This window comes from Giraffa tippelskirchi, chromosome 3 (assembly GCF_054371585.1).
Source record: "Giraffa tippelskirchi isolate mGirTip1 chromosome 3, T2T-mGirTip1v1.2.pri, whole genome shotgun sequence".
In the NCBI taxonomy this organism is placed as follows: Eukaryota; Metazoa; Chordata; class Mammalia; order Artiodactyla; family Giraffidae; genus Giraffa; species Giraffa tippelskirchi.
The window spans coordinates 169,763,975-169,784,649 of record NC_137277.1 but is presented as its reverse complement, the minus strand read 5'-3'; positions in this window follow the sequence as shown (position 1 = coordinate 169,784,649).

Genomic DNA, 20,675 nt, shown 5'->3' with positions numbered 1-20,675 from the left:
CTGGTTCTGGCCAGTCTAGAGGGGATGTATTCATTTCTTTCTTCCTGCAATCATTCTTAGGTGGGCTTGGTCGGGAGGTTTCCTGTGAACTGAGCAAAGATATTTTAGTTTAACATTAAGGCACAGGAGATGGGGTTCCCAGAGATGGGCCATTATGTATATCTTAAGCTACAGGCAACATCCCTTTGTAGTGATTAACTTGTAGCAAAAGCGATACAAAGGTTAGAATAAAAGAAACAGATCCAATATGGAGTCAGATTTGCTCTTCTCTATTACAGTGGGGCTTTGTGGAATGACCTTGGTCCTTTCACCACTGACAACAACCCAATTACACATGGGAGGTGCTGGAGGCAGGGGTGGGAGGAGGTGAAAACCCCTTCCTTCCCTCCCAGGGAGAGATGCAGAAAGGGGAGGGAAAGGGGAGAGAAAAGAATAGGTACAGACCCATTGTCTGTGAATTGGAAACTCCTAACTTTCATCTCCTTGTTATAAAACCTAGTCAGAAATTCCTGGGATAACTTAACCTTAACCCTGGATGCCTTTCTTTGTTTCTTTCTTTTTTTGACTGCCCAGGGGCTTCTCTAGTTGCAGAGCTTGGGCTCAGCTGTCCCACGGAATGTGAGATCTTAATTCCCTGACCAAGGATCAAACCCGCATTCCCTAAATTGGACTGAGTACCTCCTGGCTTGGTGGCTCAGATGGTGAAGACTCTACCTGCAATGCATAAGTCATGGGTTCAATCCCTGGGTCGAGAAGATCCCCTAGAGAAGGGAATGGCTACCCACTCCAGTTTTCTTGCCTGGAGAATTCCATGCACAGAGGAGCCTGGTGGGCTACAGTCCATGGGTCACAAAGAGTTGGACACAACTGAGCCACTAACAATGCATTGGAAGGCAGATTCTTAACCACTGGACCACCAGGGAAGTCCCCCCTGCCCCACCCCCTGGCTGTCTTTCTTGTCTTCTCTAAGCTACAGTGTGTGGATTTTTTTCCCCCTCCCTTTCCTTTTCCTTCTTTCCCCAAACCCCTCCCTTTTCATTCCTTTGTTTTTCTTTTCCTTCTTTTCTCTTCCTTCTGTCTTTTCCTCCTTCTGTGTTTCTGTGGGGGTGTAAATTTGATCCTCTCTTCATTCTCCACTCTGTTTAAAATACTTCGTCTTTGCAGCGTCTCCCAAGATTCCTCAAGGGTTGACCTGTAGCTAGAACTTCTGACAGCTTGCCTTGACTCAGCTAGGAGAGGATCAGATGGGAGGTTTACTTCTTCTCTGAGGACATTCTCTCCACCTTTCCGTTCATGGCTGGGATCCTGCTCTAGGGCTGTTCCACCTGCATCACTTAGAAGCGAGCCTGTCTCTCCTCCCATGGCTCGCTCCTTCCTTTCACATCTCTCCAACCTTTCTCTGTGGTCTGAAGATATTTCCTGAGCATTTCTCACAATTAGCAATTTAAAATATTGTCCATCATTTGTGATAGGAAAACAAAAGGCGCTTATGGCTCCAGAGAGCACCTAATGAGGATTTATGTTATTAAGAACTCTAGCCTGCTAAACTTTATTTCAAAAACGTTGAGAAGTCTAGTTATTCATTTGACACAATAAGGTCTCTGCTTAGCATGAACAAGGTATCCTATTTGAAGATTCCATTTGCCAGAGGTGATTCTGAGGTGTTTAAGAACAATAATTGTAAAGAAGAACAATAATACTAAATCTTGAATTGATGATGACTGATTTAAGAATCTCCTTCCTAGGTGGTAGTTTCTTGCCTATGTATTTCTCACTTTGCACCAAGCCTGTAAGGTAGGTGCTACAATGATACCCATTTCACAGATGAGAAAACCGACGTACAGAGAGGTCAAGAGCCTAATCAGGAAGGGAGATCTTTGATTCCGTGTGATGCCTCCCTGCCTCCACACCTTGTGTCCTGACAACTGGCATGCTGCCCTGGTTTCCACCTTACATGCCCCAGACCTGCCCTGGTGGGCTCCATCTTGTCCTGTAGGTCTTAGGTTCCAAGCCCTGTCAGGGCGGGCCTGACTAGATGATACCCTATTAAACCAGCCTGGGCACCAGACACTGCTGCGGTCCTAGGATTGTGGTTGATGCATGCTAACGTCTATTATAAATCATAGTCCTTTTAATATCCCTTTCCACGGGACAGCATTTGCATCTGGCAATTTTCTCTTGCTTTGCGCAATGGTCTAAATTACGAAACTAAGTGTGACTGAATCTTAGCAGGACTGGACTTTTTAGTGGGGTGTGTAAACGCTTCCCTTGTTTTTCACTGGAGCATTAATCTGCCAGTAGAAGGCACTGTTGTGATACAATCGAATAACTGCAGGGGGCATCTCCAAGCTTTTCCCCTTTGCTTCAACACAAGAGAGTACAACATAGATATTTTAAAATTAATTTATGTTCAGGAAATCTCCCCTTAGGAGTCTCAGCAGGAGGTAGAGCCCACCTGAAACACCTTCCATCCTTGTGTCCCTTGAGGTAGTCACGAGGCCAATCTGGTGTTCTCCCCTGGAGGTTTGATGTGGGAAAACTCCTTTAGGCTCGGGGTGACTGGCAGAAGTCCTAGGGAGAAGTGATGTCAGCCTTTGGCTTTGGAGCTCATACCCTACACTGGTCCAGAGGCCTGATTTTGGTTGTGATTCATCCTCCTTTTGTTCTTTTGCATTTTTGGAGTCAGTTCTCCTAGCCTTCTGATAAATCCATTCTCAGCTTGAATCAATTGCAATCTGTCCTGTTCTTGCACCAAACAACAGAGTGAAATTGAGTAAGACAGTGAGATCGGGGTTCGGGTCAAGCACAAAATTGGGGCACATCGTTAGGGAATTGCGTTTTCAAAGGGATAAACAAAGCTGTTTAAAACCAGTCGTTTGGGGGTTCAGTGTCTCTTTGAAGTTCTCTTGGCTTTGATTCTTTTGATTCTTTTCGTTTGGGATTGCTTTTCTTCTCCCTCACGGCTGGGACAGTAAGAAGACCCACCCCCGCCCCTTTAGCAGGCTAAGAAGAAAGCAGCAGGGGACTCATCGGGGGAGCAGAGTCCCTTCTGAGACGCAGGTCTGCCTCTAGACTTGTGTAGGGACGATGGAACGAACCCTATGTGCTACATGTGGTCTTGCTTAGATCACCAGGAGGACAGGGCCTCCAGTTAGTTAGAGCCGTTTGGCTCTTAAGCAAGAGAGACTGAGAACTAAATTAAACAAAAAAGAGAAAGCAGGAAAGCTACTGCAGCCTTTAGCTGAAAGTTTGTCTCAGACAACCATAGCCCCAGGGTCACATTCCACCAGCAAAGCCTCCTAGTGGACAGACGAAGTCTTTTCTCAGAGTTCCAGAGAAGATTCTCTGATTGGTCTGGCCTGAGTCACATGTCCATGCTTGGACCAATCACTGTACCCAGATGATGGGTTTCTCTGATTGGTGAGGCTGTGGCTCTGTATCTGTTTATGTGAATGAGATCTGGGGGGATACAAGAAGGGGAGTTAGCCCCACTTGAACAAAATGTTCAAGTTTATTGGCTATGCCAAAGCCTTTGACTGTGTGGATCACAACAAACTGTGGAAAATTCTTCAAGAAATGGGCATACTAGACCACCTGACCTGTCTCTTGAGAAACCTGTATGCAAGTCAGGAAGCAACAGTTAGAACTGGACATGGAACAACAGACTGGTTCCAAATAGGAAAAGGAGTATGTCAAGGCTGTATATTGTCACCCTGCTTATTTAACTTATATGCAGAGTACATCATGAGAAACGCTGGGCTGGATGAAGCAAAAGCTGAAATCAAGATTGCCGGAAGAAATATCAATAACCTCAGATATGCAGATGACACCATCCTTATGGCAGAAAGTGAAGAGGATCTAAAGAGCCTCTTGATGAAAGTGAAAGTGGAGAGTGAAAAAGTTGGCTTAAAACTCAACATCCAGAAAACTAAGATCATGGCATCTGGTCCCATCAGTTCATGGGAAATAGATGGGGAAACAGTGGAAACAGTGGCTGACTATATTTTTCTGGGCTCCATAATCACTGCAGATGGTGACTTCAGCCATGAAATTAAAAGACACTCCTTGGAAGAAAAGTTATGACCAACCTAGACAGCATATTAAAAAGCAGAGACATTACTTTGCCAACAAAGGTCCGTCTAGTCAAGGCTATGGTTTTTCTAGTAGTCATGTATGGATGTGAGTTGGACTATAAAGAAAGCTGAGCACCAAAGAATTGATGCTTTTGAATTGTGGTGTTGAAGAAGAATCTTGAGAGTCCCTTGGACTGCAAGGAGATTCAACCAGTCCATCCTAATGGAAATGAGTCCTGAATATTCATTGGAAGGACTGATGCTGAAGCTGAAACTCTAATACTTTGGCCACCTAATGGGAAGGACTGAGTCATTTGAAAAGACCCTGATGCTGGGAAAGATTGAACGTGGGAGGAGAAGGGGACGACAGAGGATGAGATGTTTGGATGGCATCACCGACTCAATGGACATGAGTTTGGGTAAACTCCGGGAGTTGGTGATGGACAGGGAGGCCTGGCGAGCTGTGATTCATGGGGTCGCAAAGAGTCAGACACGTCTGAGTGACTGAACTGAACAAAATGTGGGTTCCCATAGGAAAGGGACTTTTTATTTATCAGAAACAATGAGAAGAGATGTTGGCAGACAATAGAAGCAGATGTCCTCTCCTGATTGCAACTGTAGCTGATAAGGAAGGAATATCTTCTGTGTGGTCTCTGTGAGTAGAAATCTGGATGTAGCTCCTGGGTGCCTCTTCCTTGCCAAGAGCCTAGTTTTTTATTTCTTTATTAAAATCAATCTGGCGATAATTTTTTTAAATTAATTAATTTTATTTGATTGTATTGGATCTTAGGTGCAGCCCACAAGCTCTTTGTTGCAGCATTGGGTGGGGGTGGTGGTGGGGGGGGCTTCTCTAGTTGTGGTGTGTGGGCCTTGTTGCCCCATGCATGTGGGATCTTAGTTCCCTGCATTGGAAGGCAGATTCTTAATTGCTGGACCACCAAGGAAGTCCCAAAGAACATAGTTTTGACAACATGAGACCTTCTAGCATCTGGCTTCCATCAGCCCATTTTGTTTTCTTTTAAAACCTGTATTACTTTCCTAGAGTTGTAACAAATGACCATAAACGTCATGGTGTAAAACAACAGAAAGTTATTCTATCACAGCTCTGGAAGCAGTTGTCAGAAATCAGTCAGACATGGGGCCGCTCTGCATCCAGGGAAACATCAGAGAATCCCTCTCTGCCTTATCCAGTGTCTCCAGGCGTTCCTTGGCTGTGGTTGCAAAACTCTCATCTCTGCCTTCATGTCCACGTTACCTTCTTCTCTTCTTTATGTCTCTCTATGTCTCTTATAGTGACACTTGATATTGGATTTCAGCACCCTTTCACCCTATACATAATTCAGGATGATCTCCTCTCAAGTTCTTTAACTTAATTAAATCTGTAAAGACCCTTTTTCCAAAGAAGGTCAGGTTTACAGTTCTGGGAATTAGGAGATGGACACACCTTTTGGGGGGACCACCATTTGATCCACTGTAGAGCCCCTGTAATGACATGGTTTACCTTGTTCTGGTTTAGTTATCTATTTGTATCGTCTGTCACTCCACTTTAGCCCACATTTCTGTCTCTGTCTCTGTCTCACACACACACAGGCACACATATACACACACAAATATAACCTCCGTCAGAGTTAGGACCTGTCATCTTTGTGACTGTAGTCCTAAGACCTAAAATAGTACCTGAACTAGAGTGGACAGTGTTAGTTGATTGAATAAAAGAATGAAAGATTTGATTTTCTTGGAGTGTGTCCTGTTACCATGCCATCCATGTATTTAGTGAGCTGCTAACCCACTCCATTAGTGCTGGTATGTATCGAGCTCAGTCTTCCATTTTAAAACTATTTGTTTCTTTATTTTTGGCTACACTGTGTCTTCTCTTTCACGTGGCCTTTCTCTAATTGTGCCGAGCAGGGGCTCCTCTTCCTTGCACTGCGTGGACTTCTCATTGCAGTGGCTTCTCTTGTTGTGGAGCATGGGCTCTAGGCACTCGGGTTTCAGTTCTTGTGGCTCCCCAGATCTAAAGAACAGGCTCAGTAGTTGGAGTGCACAGGCTTAGTTGCTCCGTGGCACACGGGATCTTCCCAGACCAGGGATTGAACCAGTGTCCCCTGCATGGGCAGGTAGATTCTTATCCACTGTGCCACCAGGAAAGTCCCTTCAATTTTCATATGTACTCTCTGAGGCCTGTTTTTTTTTTTTATAAATCTGGGTGAATGTTTCTGCCCTTTAATTCAGAGCAACAGAATTTATGTGCCAACTGATAAGCTAGATACTGCCCTAGGAGTTAATAGTAGATAAAGACATGTAGAAATACATATTGCCTAGATTTAACCTTATTATAATTGCCAGTCCAGCTTTAAACAATATTGACTACCCCCCCCCCCCCAATATTTGTCTCATCTCAAATTATAGATTAAGCTAGCAGTCCTCGGGCCATATGTGCTCAGAGTCTTTAAGTGTTTTTTCGATCTAACTTTCCTTTTTCAAGTCAGTCACATTCCTCAATTTTTATTTCCTTAACTCAGCACTGAGCAACTGAGACATGAAAGGGAGGCTTTAGATGGACTCCAAACTGGTTCTAATAGATTGAAAAGTAGGAGGCTAAATCTTATTTTTGACTGCCTTAGTCTAATTTTTTTTTTTTTTTTAATTATAATTAACATGCTTTGCCACCCAAGCAGTTCCTGACACCTACCGGGAAGAAGTATGAATGGAGTAATTTCTATTGAGAAACTTTCCAGACACAAAGATAATTGAGTGACAACAGCAATGCCTCCGCAGCTTTGCAGGTTGGTGTGTGACCACTGTACACACATGGACGGTTTTGAAACGTCTTCTCAATAAGTCTCTTTTGAGTCCCTACCTCCGAGCAGCACAGGGCTAGACACTTAGGAAATATTTGCCTGGTTTGGGACTGGAGGGATTAGAATTGATTCTTGCAGTTTTCTCACGAGAGAAAAGTTCTCACATTTTTGAAGAAAGTAATCAGTATACACTAGAGAACCAGGCTTCAATTAAATACGTTGTGCATTGCTGTGCTAAATGAGCAAGCTTTAGGAGGGCCCTGCAGACACCACAAAAATGTTCCCCAAGTGCAAAAGCATAAAAACATAACTGCCTTGCTTAGATGTTGCCCTACAAAACTTAACACAGGACTCCTAAGGAAAGAAGAGCAGTTTGAGTTGATCCAGGAGATTCATAATTAGTGAACAAATCACTGCCTTAAATGGTTACTCAGTGGTTTTCCCCGCTCGGAGTGGGGGCAGAGTTTGCTTTCAGTCACACCCATGAAAGTCTTGCTGAGGCCGAGTAGTTTCGTGTGAAATTTGACTTTGGGACTATTTGCAGTTTGCCTAGGAAAATGAGATATTCCAGTGAGGCCACTGAGGCCTGCTTCATAAGGAACTTCTTTTTCCTTTTGTTGTGAGCATAATTTAGCCAAAAAAGCAAAAGTTAACCTGTGTCCTGGGAAGTCTTTTATTAAGTCTGAAGTGTTCCCCCACCACCTCTTGAATTCAATATGTTGGACACCATTCAGTTATACTGCAGACTGACATTTTCTGTTCTATATGGTGCTTAATTGAAGATGATCAATTTCTGAGCCTATGTTAGGTTTTTTAAGGACACTTCTGCTGAAAGCCTATGAGCTAGATGAGGAGGAAAGGTACATAGTGAAAACAAGCCAAGATGCTCTTGGCTGTCACTTGTGGCTGTGACCGATTCCCTTGCTCCAGGAGGAGTGAGGGAGAGGATACCTGTGAAAAAGACAATGAGGAAAGATATTTTTAAATGTATTAAGAAAGAGGTGCCAGAATCTCAGAAGTTTTTGCAGGAAGGCAAAGGCTTTGCTTCTTTGAGTTGATAGCTCTGTAGTTTCTGCTCAGTTATCTCTGGGTTGGACTTCCCACATGGTGCTAGTGGTAAAGAATCTGCCTACCAATGTAGGAGATGCAAGAGACTCAGATTTGATCCTTGGACTGGGAAGATGCCCTGGAGGAGGACATGGGAGCCCACTCCAGTATTCTTACCTGGAGAACCCATGGAAAGAGGAGCCTGGTGGGCTACAGTCCATAGGGTTGCAAAGAACTGGACATGACTGAAGTGACTTAGCACGCATCCCTGGGTCATAGTCACACAAAGATCTCGTGAGGTCAGCTTCCACAGGATAAATGAGTGACCCAGGGAGTGGGAGTGACTGGGGGTGCAGTTCTGCCCCGAGAGAGACTGAAGGCAGAAAGGAGGGCTGTGTCCCTGGTTGGTAATATTTTGCAGACAAGGGGCAGTTGGGGGAGAAGGAAGGAATGAGTCTCCTCTCCAACCACAGGAGCAGGAGCGGGGACAGAAATCAGGCCAGAATCTGCTCTCAGTCGCCAGTGGCCAAGGCAGCAGGATCTTTTGTTTAAAGTGACAGGAGCTGAACCAAATTTCCTGGTGCTCTGTGGATGCGTTGCCAGGGGGACAAGTGAAGGATGCGGAGCATCCTAGACATGGTGGCTTAGTCAATGTGGGTTCAGAGCCAAAGTCCACTGGCTTCAGGCCTGGAACTAAGATGAAGCCCTGGAGACAAGAGAAAGTGACACTGAGGGGAGTGTGTGTGTATGTATGTGTTTTGTCCACCTGCCAAGGGGATGCACAGGTCTTTAGTAGGATAATAATCATCACTGAAGCATAGTGAACACTCAATATGTCCAAGGTGATGTTCCTTTTTTAAAAAATATTTATTTGTTTTGCTACATGGGCTCTTAGTTGTGGCATGTGGGGTCTTTGATCTTCATGGCAGCATACAGGATCTTAAATTGTGACATGAGAACTCTTGGTTGTGGCATGTGGGACCTAGTTCCCTGATCAGGGATCAAACCCAGGCCCTCTGCATTGGGAGCATGGAGTTTTAGTTACTGGATCTCCAGGGAAGTCCCTAGGCCCTGTTCTAAGACTTTTTTGGTGTACAACTCAAAGTTTAAGATTTTTACATATATGTGGCTCAGTGGTAAAAAAAAAAAAAAAATCCACCTGCCAATGCAGGAGATACAGGAGACATGGGTTCAATCCCTGGGTCGAGAAGATTCCCTGCAGGAGAAAATGGCAGCCCACTCTAGTATTCTTGCCTGGAAAATTCCATGAACAGAGGAGACTGGTGGGCTACAGTCCATGGGGTCGCAAAGAGTCGGACAAGACTGAGCCAGTGAGCGATTACATATGTTAACTCATTTAATCCTCACAATGACGCTGCAAGGGAGGTACTATTATTATCCTCATATAACAAATGAGGAAACTGAGACAGAATATAAGCGCAAGTGTCTACTTGTGCAACAATAGAGCCCAGGCTGAAAGATCTGTAATTCTCGACTCTATGTTGCCTCACTGTATGCGAATATATGACTGAATAATGGTGCCCAAAGACATCCACCTCCTAGTCCCTGGAATCTGTGAGACTTTGCAAATGTGGTTAAGAATGTTGAGATGGGGAGATTATTCTGGATTATTATCCCGTGGTGTCTAAATGTAATCACAAGTTTTCTTACAAGACGGAGATTTGACTACAGGAGGCAGAAGGTGCTGTGATGATGGAAACAGGGGGAAGAAGGTGATGTGATGGGAGGAAGGAGTCATGAGCAGGTGGCTTCTAGGAGGTGGAAAAGGCAAGAAAACAAACCCTTCTCTAGAGCCTCCAGGAGAGCCAGCTTTGCCAACATCTTGGTTTTCGCCCTGCCAAACCCGTTTCAAACTTTTGGACCCCAGAATTTGAAGCTAGTAAATTCGCATTGGTTTAAGTCACCAAGCTCATGATAATCTGTTACAGCAGCAGTAGGAAATGAGTGGACCATGATTCTCAACTCTTTTCATAGAAAAGCATAAAGGTAAGGCCTGTCCTCAAGGCATATACTCACATTTTGATACCCTTGACTCCCACCAAATTAAATAGTGTATGTATCAATATATGTTGATATGTGTGTCTGTGTATGTGCATGCACGTATGCGTTTGGTGAAAACAAGGCATAATGAGCATAAAAGTATGTGATTCAGCAGTATATAAATTCATGTGTGCCTGCTCAGTCGCTTCAGTCATGTCCGATTCTATGAGACCCCATGGATTGTAGTCCACCATGTTCCTCTGTCCTTGGGATTTTCCAGGCAAGAATACTGGAGTGGGTTGCCATGACCTTCAGGGGATCTTCCCGACCCAGGGATCGAACCCTCATTTCCTACAGCTCCTGTATTGCAGGTAGATTCTTTACCGCTGAACCACCGGGGAAATTCATGTTTAAGAAAACATTAATATTATTCATCTAGTACATTATTTTAAGCCTAATTACTTTGACATGAAAAGAATATATTAACAAGTAAGTACTACTGGTGAATGTGCATGTGTTTGTGCTCAATAGCTCAGTCATGTCCCAGTCTTTGTGACCCGGTGCACTGCAGCCCGCAAGACTCCTCTGTCCATGGGACTCTCCAGGCAAGAATGCTGGAGTGGTTGCCATTTCCTACCTGAGGATCTTCCCAAACCTGGGATCCAACTTGTGTCTCTTGTGTCTCCTGCATTGGCAGGTGGATTCTTTACCACTGTGCCACCTGGGAAGCCCACTATTGATGCAAACCTATGCAAGCTTTACTCATTGCTCGTAATGATGCACATTGTTATTTGCCTCATTCATTTGGTTTGATGATTAACATCCACCAATGCCCACAGAAAGATTCACAGCACTATTACACTCCAAAAATGTAGATGGAGATGCCCTAGTCATGCTTTTTCATCTGCCCTTGTCCTTTCCTTAATAAAAATATGTTCGTGGTTAGAAGGATAAGGAAAGGGATGTAAAAACAAGATGATGACTCAGCTCCCTAGACACCCTATATTAAAACCTCTGTAGGACTCCTGTGTAAGATGTGAGCTGGCTCCCCTACATGCTGATGCTTGGTTAATATTCTTGTTAATGAAAGTGAAAGTCACTCAGTCGGGTCCAACTCTTTGCGACCCCCTTGACTATACAGTCCATGTAATTCTCCAGGCCAGAATATTGGAGGGGGTAACCTTTCCCTTCTCCAGGGAATCTTCCCAACCCAGGAATAGAACCCAGGTCTCCTGCATTATAGGTGGATTTTTTAACATCTGAGCCACCAGGGAAGCCCATGTTAGGGATATACTCATGTTAAGGAGATCCTTATTAATCCTAAAAATCACCTGTAAGTGAAAAAAATGATAATCCACAGAGGTGATCAAATTACATAATAGAAGGATTTAAAAAGATTGTGAAATATTTTTTGCTTATTTTCATTTCTAGGTAAACCTTATGCCATGTGAACCTATTAGTTGTCACTAGGCCAGACTGTTGAAGGCAATGGCAACCCACTCCAGTACTCTTGCCTGGAAAATCCCATGGACGGAGAAGTCTAGTAGGCTGCAGTCCATGGGGTCGTGAAGAGTTAGACACAACTGAGTGACTTCACCTTCACTTTTCACTTTCATGCATTGGAGAAGGAAATGGCAACCCACTCCAGTGTTCTTGCCTGGAGAATCCCAGGGACGGTGAAGCCTGGTGGGCTGCCGTCTATGAGGTCGCAGAGAGTCGGACATGACTGAAGCAACTTAGCAGCAGCAGTAGCAGCAGGCCAGATTAGTTGGACACCAAATACAAGTTGCCCACGTGTACAACTGAGTTTTCCAAGTATTAATATAAACAAGTTCTGACACTTCATTTCTGTCTTTGAAGTAATTGTGGGCAGCAAGGATTCATAACATGTTTTATAGGAGCACAATATCTTATCAGGTGGCAATGGTTTACTGGAATAATCAAGAAAGTGCTAGTTGTTTTAAGCAGTGATTTTCAAATCTTTATCAATTTCCACATTGCACTGAAAAGTCTTAGTTGTGTAGAATAAAGACATGTAGAATATTTTTGAGAAAATAAAAATGCTGGATTCCATTAATAATGGAAATCTCTTCCTGGGATGAATCATTATTTTTCCTGCCCACTCGTGAATTCTACATACCTCTATAATTTTGATGATCCCAGTTTGTTTGGTCATCTGTGTTATTTATGTTACACATGTATCTGATTCCTCTAAGAGGTAGTAAGACCGGGAAAAGTACAGGTTGTCTTAAATTATCATATTTCCAAATCATACAATAGGGTATTTAGCTCATAGTAGATGTTAGATAGTAATTGCCTGCATTATATTGACAGTCATGTCTCTGGGTAGAATTTTATTCTAATAACACTGACAACATCACCATTTAAAGACTATCTTCAGGGGCTTCCCTGATGTCCAGTGATTAAGAATCCACCTTGCAATGCAGGGGTTATGGGTTCCATCCTTGGTTGGAGAACTAAGATCTTGCATGCCATGGAGCAACTAAACCCGCGGGCTGCAACTCCTGAGTCTGCAGGAACCAACTAAAGAGTCCAAGTGACTCAACGAAGACCCCTTGTGCCACAACTAGGACCCGATGCAGCCAAATAAATAAAAAAAATAAAAACTGGTCTACCTTCTTTAAAATAAAAACTATCTTCAATCTAAAATACAGGTTTTATTAGTATTCATGGATTGGGGGGCCAACACAAGATAAATTTCAAGCGCAGATAGTTTATTACTCTCCCTTCCCAAGAAGAGGGGGCAGCATGCCATGCTATGCAGGGCCACATGGCTCCGGGGTTGGTCAGAAGAGGAGGGAGAAAACGTGCCCAAGAGCCTTCATTGTCGTGTCCAGGGAAGGAACAGGTGAGGCAGGTCTTCAGGTTTAGGATTGGCTAGTTTGAATAATTTCAGGCTTTGCTGGTGGCTCAGATGGTAAAGAATCCGCCTGCAATGCGGGAGACCTGGGTTCGATCCCTGGGTTGGGAAGATCCCCTGGAGGAGAGCATGGCAGCCCACTCGAGTATCCTTGCCTGGAGAATCCCCTTGGACAGAGGAACCTGGCAGGCTGCCGTCCATGGGGTCGCAGAGTCAGACACGACTGAGCGACTAAGCACGCTGGGTGTAGGGGCCGGATCTAGTCAGCTGGTACCTGGCCCTGGAGTGAGTAGGATCAGGCAGATGGGTCCAGTGTGAAGAATTCGGTGAGAGCCAGATTAAGGTGATTGAGATGCGGACTCTGGACTGACTGGTTTGTCAGTGAAAGGCTTGCTCTCAGGTGAGTCTTTCAACTATCTCTAGGAAGTGACTAGTCCTGAGAGGGACAGTCTCTCCAGGCTCAGCAAGGCCCCAGATGTCAAAGCTTCAGAATACAAAGACACACTTAACCCAAATGAAGAAACCACTTCCAGATATACGGAACAGCGAGAATATGATGGTGACTATTTCCCCGAGCACTTGTTTTGTGCTTGGCCTTGTGCCATGTGCTTTGCATGTGTGAACTCAGAACCTTCTGAGCTGGTGATGTTCTAGCTAGATTAAGTAACTTGCCCAAAGGCAGTCTGCTGGTAAATGCCTAAGTTAAGATTACCATTCTAGACAGTCTGGCTCCCGAGAACCGCAAAGGGGCCCAGTACTTTTGATGAAGGTGGCATGTGGTTTAATCGCTCAGTCATGTCTGACTCTGACTGCATGAACTGTAGCCCGCCAGGCCCCTCTGTACATGAGATTCTCCAGGCAAGAAGACTGGAGGGGTTGCCATTTCCTTCTCCGGGGGATCTTCCTAACCCAGGACTTGAACCTGAATCTCCTACTTTGCAGGTAGATTCTTTACTGAGTGAGCCACCAGGGAAGTCCTGAAGGTGGCATGGGGCAGTTCAAAAAACACAGCAGAGGTAGAAAATGAACTTGGTGAGAAGATGGGTACAGAGTTGACTATATATTCTTCTCAGTGAGGAGAAGAATGAAATATTCTGTCTATTTTAAAATTCTTCTGTTTTTTTTCTTTATTGTAGTTTAATTACTTTACAATGTTGTATTATTTTCTGCTGTACAACAAAGTGAATCAGCTATATGTAAACATATATACTCCCTTGTGGAACTCCCTCCCACCTCCCACTGCATCCTACCCCTCTAGGTCATCACAGAGCACAGAGCTGAGCTCCCCAGGCTATATAGTAGGTTCCCACTAGCTACCTAGTTTACATACGGTAATGTACATATGTCAGTCCTAATCTCCCAGCCCTCCCTCCGTCACTGTGTCCACATGTCCCTTCCTTATGTCTGCATCTCCATTCCTGCCCTGCACATAGGTTCATCTGTACCATCTTTCCAGATTCCACATACATATGTTTTATTTATTTTTTATTATTCTTTCTCTGTTATTTTTTTAAATTATGAAATCATGATAACACATTTACAGAAGACCTGGAAAATACAGAGCAAAGTTACATATAGTTCCACTATGTGAAAGTCACTCAGTCGTGTCCGACTCATTGTGACCCCATGGACTATACAGTCCAGGGAATTCTCCAGGCCAGAATACTGGAGTGGGTAGCCTTTCCCTTCTCCAGGGGATCTTCCCAACCCAGAGATCATACCCAGGTCTCTTGCATTGCAGGCAGATTCTTTTACCGGCTGAGCCATAACAGCTATTTTTTAAAGTAGATAAATTAAGATTTTTGGTTTGAATTTCAATATCAACTAAAAATCAATAGAATTCATAGAATGAACATACAGAGTAGTAGGATATAGTAGACCTGAAAAGCACCATGAACCAATTCAACATAGTTAAGATTTACACGGTTTTCACACAATAGTAGAACGCAAATTCTATTCATGTTCCCATAGACTATAAACTAGGAGACACTGGATTATATATAGGGACATAAAACACGGTGAAAGTTTTCAAGGTCTAAAGGTGTTGAAATCATAGAGAATCTGTTCTCTTATCACTGTGGAATTATGTTAGAAATCAATATCAAAAGATATTTGAAAATAACTCACGTATTTTCAAGTGCAGTGTGACATTTACCTAGAGACATCTTTGACTTAGCCATTGAAAGCCTAAATAAAGTTAGAAGACTGCAAAAACACAGAGGGTGATTGCAGAGGAGAAAACATTTAAGTGAGAAATTAATATCGAAATGAGAAATTGTGTATTTTAAATGAATGAAAAATACCTACTCACAAAATCTCATCAAGCTTGAAGAAATAAATACTCTGTATGATACTGTAGTCTGGTATGTTTTCAAATGGACTCAAGTTAGTTGCCTTACATTAGAATGCACTTCTTAAAGACAAGTGGTATTAAGGCTCGGCTTCAGTAAGTGAGTGGGCTTCCAGTGGATAGGTCGTGCCAGCATCTCCATCCCAATGACCAGGCTGGGAACAGAAAGAGCCTGTCCAGGGAAGAGGTAAGGAAGATGGACAGGGGTAAGGGAGATGGATCCCGAGGGTGTAGGGCTGGCAGACTCACACCATGTCTCAAAGTGTCATAGTCACTTGCCAGTCAGGGAGGACAGCATTTCTGAAGGGTCAGGATGGGGTCTTTGTGGAGGGAGGTCAGTCAGGTTAGCCAGGCAGTCTGCAAGAACAGGAGAGAATAAGCTGGCTTTGAAGAACCCCTGCTGCTGGTGGTAATGTATTACAAGGAGCCAATTTTAGACCCTTCTCATCTGGAAGCTTCCGAGACTATGCCTTACTGAACTCTCCAAGTCAATACAATGCCAGACAGTGCCCAGAACCCACTCAAGTTTCCGTCTTGTTCTGGAAGCCTAGATTTTGTGTTGAAGTGATCCTGGTAGGACTGTATCAGAACCAAGAAACTGTGGGCCTCCCTCAGAATAGCGTTCAGAAATAGTCATACAATTCAATTCCATTGAAAAAATCGACCCAAACGGGGGAAGCTGTCACACATCTGCAATACGCACTGTCACCATTTTTTGTTTATTAAGCTTTTTATTAGACTAGAGTTGATTTACCATATTGTTAGTTTCAGGTGTACAGTACAGTGAATCAGCTATACATATACAAATATCCACTCTTTTTTAGATTCTTTCCCCATACAGTTCATTACAGAGTATTGAATAGTTTCCTGTGCCATACAGTAGGTTCTTTTTAGTGATCCATTTTATACATAGTAGTGTGTACATGTCAATCTCAATCTCCCAATTTATCCTAACCCCCCTTTCCCCCACCCCCCAGTAACCATAAGCTTGTTTTCTGCATCTGTGACTCATTTATAAAACAGAAATAGAGTCACAGATGTACATTCTCTCTGCTTTAAAGTATTCACAAATTCTTAGAACATCAGTCATCTATATTAAATGAGTAGGGTACTATTGCCACCTTGTGATCAGAGATAGAAGTGTTTTTATTCTGGGAGCTGATTATGTAATATTAATATTTCATTTCAATATGAGTTAGCTACTCCATCTGCTTTTGAACAATTCCTTTTCTTGTTTTGTTGCTTTGCATATATTTACAAGAATTTGTACGAAAATAAAGACTAAAACAAAACTGCATGAAGCCAAAGTGGGCAAAAAAACACCCCTAACCATTAGAAGCAAGGAAGGGGCCGCTATCACTAAGTGTTTCTGTGCCACGCTGTGCGTGTGATCTCGGTTGTGTCTGACTCTTTGTGACCCAGTAGACTGTAGCCCACCAAGTTCCTCTGTCGTGGGATTCTCCAGGCAAGAATACTGGAGTGGGGTACCATCTCCTTCTCCAGGGCATCCTCCTGACCCAGGGATCAAACTGGCGTATTCTGCGTCTCCTTCACTGGCAGGCCGATTCTTTTACCACTGAACCACCTGGGAAGCCCAAGTGCTCCTAACCCACACCTATTCTTCTCAGATGAGGAGAATCTAGTGAATTTGGAGCCAAATACTGAAAACAGCCAGACCCATGTTAGATTAAATTCTAGCCACTCTACTTATCCTTTCAGGTAAATATTAAAACGCTCTCTGAATTTATTTTTGAAAGACGCTTAGAGCTGCCTCCGAGTTTGATTTAGTACATTTGGCAAAGGGGATGAAAGGGTTATTACAAACTCAGTTTAAATATTTTCTAAACTTTATTATTATTATTAGGATTTCCCATGGTGCTAGTGGTAAAGAACCCACCTGCCAATACAAGAGACCTAAGAGACACAGATTCGATCCCTGGATTGGGAAGATCAATTTTTCGGCCATGTTGCACGGCTTGAAGGATCTTAGTTCCCTGACCAGGGATTGAACCTGGGCCACGGCAATGAAAGAACTGAGTCCTAACTGACGGCCACCAGGGAATTCCCCTATAAACCTTACTTAGAAAGAACATTCCCAACCACTAAAAATTTAAAAAAATATATTACTGACAGGAAAACTTTACATTCATTCTAAGGTAACATAAACCTTTTTTATGCTTCAGAAAAGAGAACCCCTACCCCTGGCATGGGAAGATCACGGATTTTAAATGTTATCCGCCTCCTATGCAATTTTCATCCATTTCTTTCTCATCAGGAGCCGCTGCAATTTGTCCCTTCTTGAAGGCCTTCCGTGGGTGGCTATGAACTATTTTCATGAGAAGTTGTCCTTATAATATTTCTTTCTAGCCTTTTATTATTTCTCATTGGACTCTTTCATTATTCTCTTCCTCCTTCATCTCAGCGCACATCACTTTTTTCCCTGGTCTCTATTGTTTTTAACCTTTTAAAAGTTGAAGTATAGTTAATTTACATCATTGTAAATTACATCGTTAGTTTCAAGCATACAGCAAGGTACAGATTCTTTTGATTCTTTCCCATTATAGGTTATCTATATGCAAGACATTGAGTAAAGTTCCCTGTGCTATATAATAGGTCCTTAGTGGCTATCTATTTTGTATATAGCAGTATGTATCTGTTAATCCCAAACTCCTAATTTATCTCTTCCTCCATCCCCTTCAGGGTTTCCCTGGTGGCTCAGCGGTAAAGAATCTGCCTGAAAGTCAGGAGACATGCGTTTGATCCCTGAGTTGGCAAGATCCCTTGGAGAAAAAAAAGGCTACCCACTCCAGTATTCTTGCCTGGGAAATCCCATAGACAGAGGAGCCTGGTGGGGTCAAAAAAGAGTGAGACACTTCTTAGAAACTAAACAATCATTCCCTTTGGTAACCATGTTTGTGGTCTCTTTCTGTTTTATAAAGAAGTTTATTTGCATTTTTTTAGATTCTACATATAAGTGACATAATATGATATTTGACTTTGTCTGACTTCATTTAGTATTAGAATCTTTAGGTCAATCCTTGTTGCTGAAGATGGCATTATTTCATTCTTTGTTTTTAATGTCTAAGTAATACTCCATTGTGTGTATACACACACACACACACACACGTATATATATATATCCCACATCTTCTTTATTCATTCGTCTTTGGACACTGAGGTTGCTTCCATGTCTTGGCTATTGTAGATAGCACTACAATGAATATGGGGGCAGCGCTCATAACTTTGAATGTGGTTATATACCCTGGAGAAGGGAAAGGCTACCCACTCCAGTATTCTGGCCTGGAGAATTCCATGGACTGTATAGTCCACGGGGTAGCAAAGAACTGGACATGACTGAGCCACTTTTCACTTTCACTTATACTGAACAGGAAAGTTCTTTGCTGAGCATGGAAGGAGTATGTGTTTGTAGAGGGCAAATACAGATCTTATTGTTTCTATTGGTTACAAATAAGAATCTAGGCCTTATTCAGATAGTCTCAGCAATAACTCAGATAAGTAAAGAACAGATCAGGATGCTAAATGACAAGGTACCTAATATTTAAAAGAAGTAGCCTGATCAGATAACTGAAGTGTTGATTTGAAACACATCTTGAACAGTGATATCATTTAACTTTCTAGGAAAAACCCCAAGGGACTCAGGCAAGAAATGACTAATGTTAAAACTACTCCCTGTTTTAATATGGCTCATGCGAGCCCATGTGGATCCAAGACTGAGAAGAATCCTTTAGCTGCTCTGGTGTAATACTCAGATAGCAGATTTACTAGGGTTTCCTGAGGACATGATATCCCAGGTCCTTGTTATCTTGCATACCTGTCCATCAGAGTCAGGCTGATTTCTTGGGTGGAGTTATTGATTTCTGGGTCAGTGCCAAGACAGCATGTCTGAGGCCCTTCCTAAACCCATACCCTTTTAATCCTTGTAATTACAGCATTCTTTTTAGTTTCCAGCTCTGAAAAATGTTAGCAATTTTGTGCTCAAGGGTGCAGGATTCTTGTATCACTAATAGCTTCCATTACCAGCTGAACCTCTGATCTTTCTCACTGACTGTTCAATCTTCCTGAAGCCCTGGACTGGGTTCCTGTCTAGTTAGGAGGTGCTGAGTGGACAAGGGTCTCCAGGACTGTCCAAGTAGGCTCTGGATGCCCCAAGACTCAGGTATCACCACTCCCACATCATGCCTGTTACACACATTGCTCTTAGAACTTTTCATGTAGTTCTTATTCTCCCAACTAAATTGGAAACTCTTTCACAGGTGAGGAATCTATCAAGTGCCTTCAGCTCTCAAGGAAGCCCTGGAAATTTATAGGAACTCAGCAGTGTTTGAAGCTGATAATCAGATAATGAAGAATGAGGAGGAGGAGCAGGAGAAGTCAATAAGGGACAGATATCCATAGACCCAGGGGAATCCGAAGGGCAACACGAAGACTCAAGGTTCAAAAGCCCTGGATTCAAGCAGGATGGTCACATCTAGTGCAACCCTGGGCTGATGATGCTTTGATTGACATCTTGTCATTTCCCTTTAGAGTTTGAGGGTATAACTAGCAGGAGACAACAGAGAGGCAGGTTGTTCACAGGGTGGGAAAGAAGCCAAGGAAGCTGGTCAGTAGAAGGCAGTGAAGATGCTTCCTTCCACCTGCTGCTCTCACCTGGGTCCTGCCCTCATGGGCTCCGGTAGCCCAAGGATCCACAGACCAGGGGTCTCCTCCCTGGCAGAACCAGTGAGAGGCCACTACTAGGCAACTTTGGCTCTTGCTGGTGGGAAAGTTGTAGAGGTCACTCTCTCCCACATTTAGACTTTTTTTTTTTTACTAGAATGTCCCTGTGTCACAGGATGGTGGTTAGAGGCATCTTGAATCGCTGACGTCAAGAAGATCCAGGGGCCAAGGACAAAGTGCCAGTGTCTGGGGGACCTGTATCAGGGCAGTAGATGGAGCAGCCAGGCCAGCCCTGTGCCCAGAGAGGGACAACCAGGACTGAGCTTTGGGGTGGTGCTGTCCCAGCTGCTTCTTCTTTTCTGTTCTTCTGCCCAGAGTTTCCTCCCTAGACGGATGGGTCTGCTCCACCATCCACTGAGAAGAATGAAAAGGACCAGTGCCTCCTGCTAAAGTTTGAGCACTTAAGCTATGGTAGTGGGTAAGTCTGACAACAGGTGCAAAGCCATAAGCAGGGAAGGTTGGTGACAGGTGAGGGATGTCATAAGCCTGAGGCCTCGTGGCAGGTGCCACAAAGGTTAGAGAGGCACAGAAGCAGACGGGGAAGGGAACCAAAGTTTTCTGCAAACCTCCTCAGGCAAGGTCCTAAGCTAGCATTTTGCATCTTATCTCACTGATTTGCTCTTACTTTTAATTATGATACACTTCCAACATGCAAAAGAATACAGAAAATAATGTCATGTGTACTCCCATAGCTGCCCCTAACAGATGTCAACACATGGAATTTCTCCCCATCTCTTCTGAGGTCTTTTTCAGCACCTAGCCCTTTGGTCCTTGAAGGCATTGCC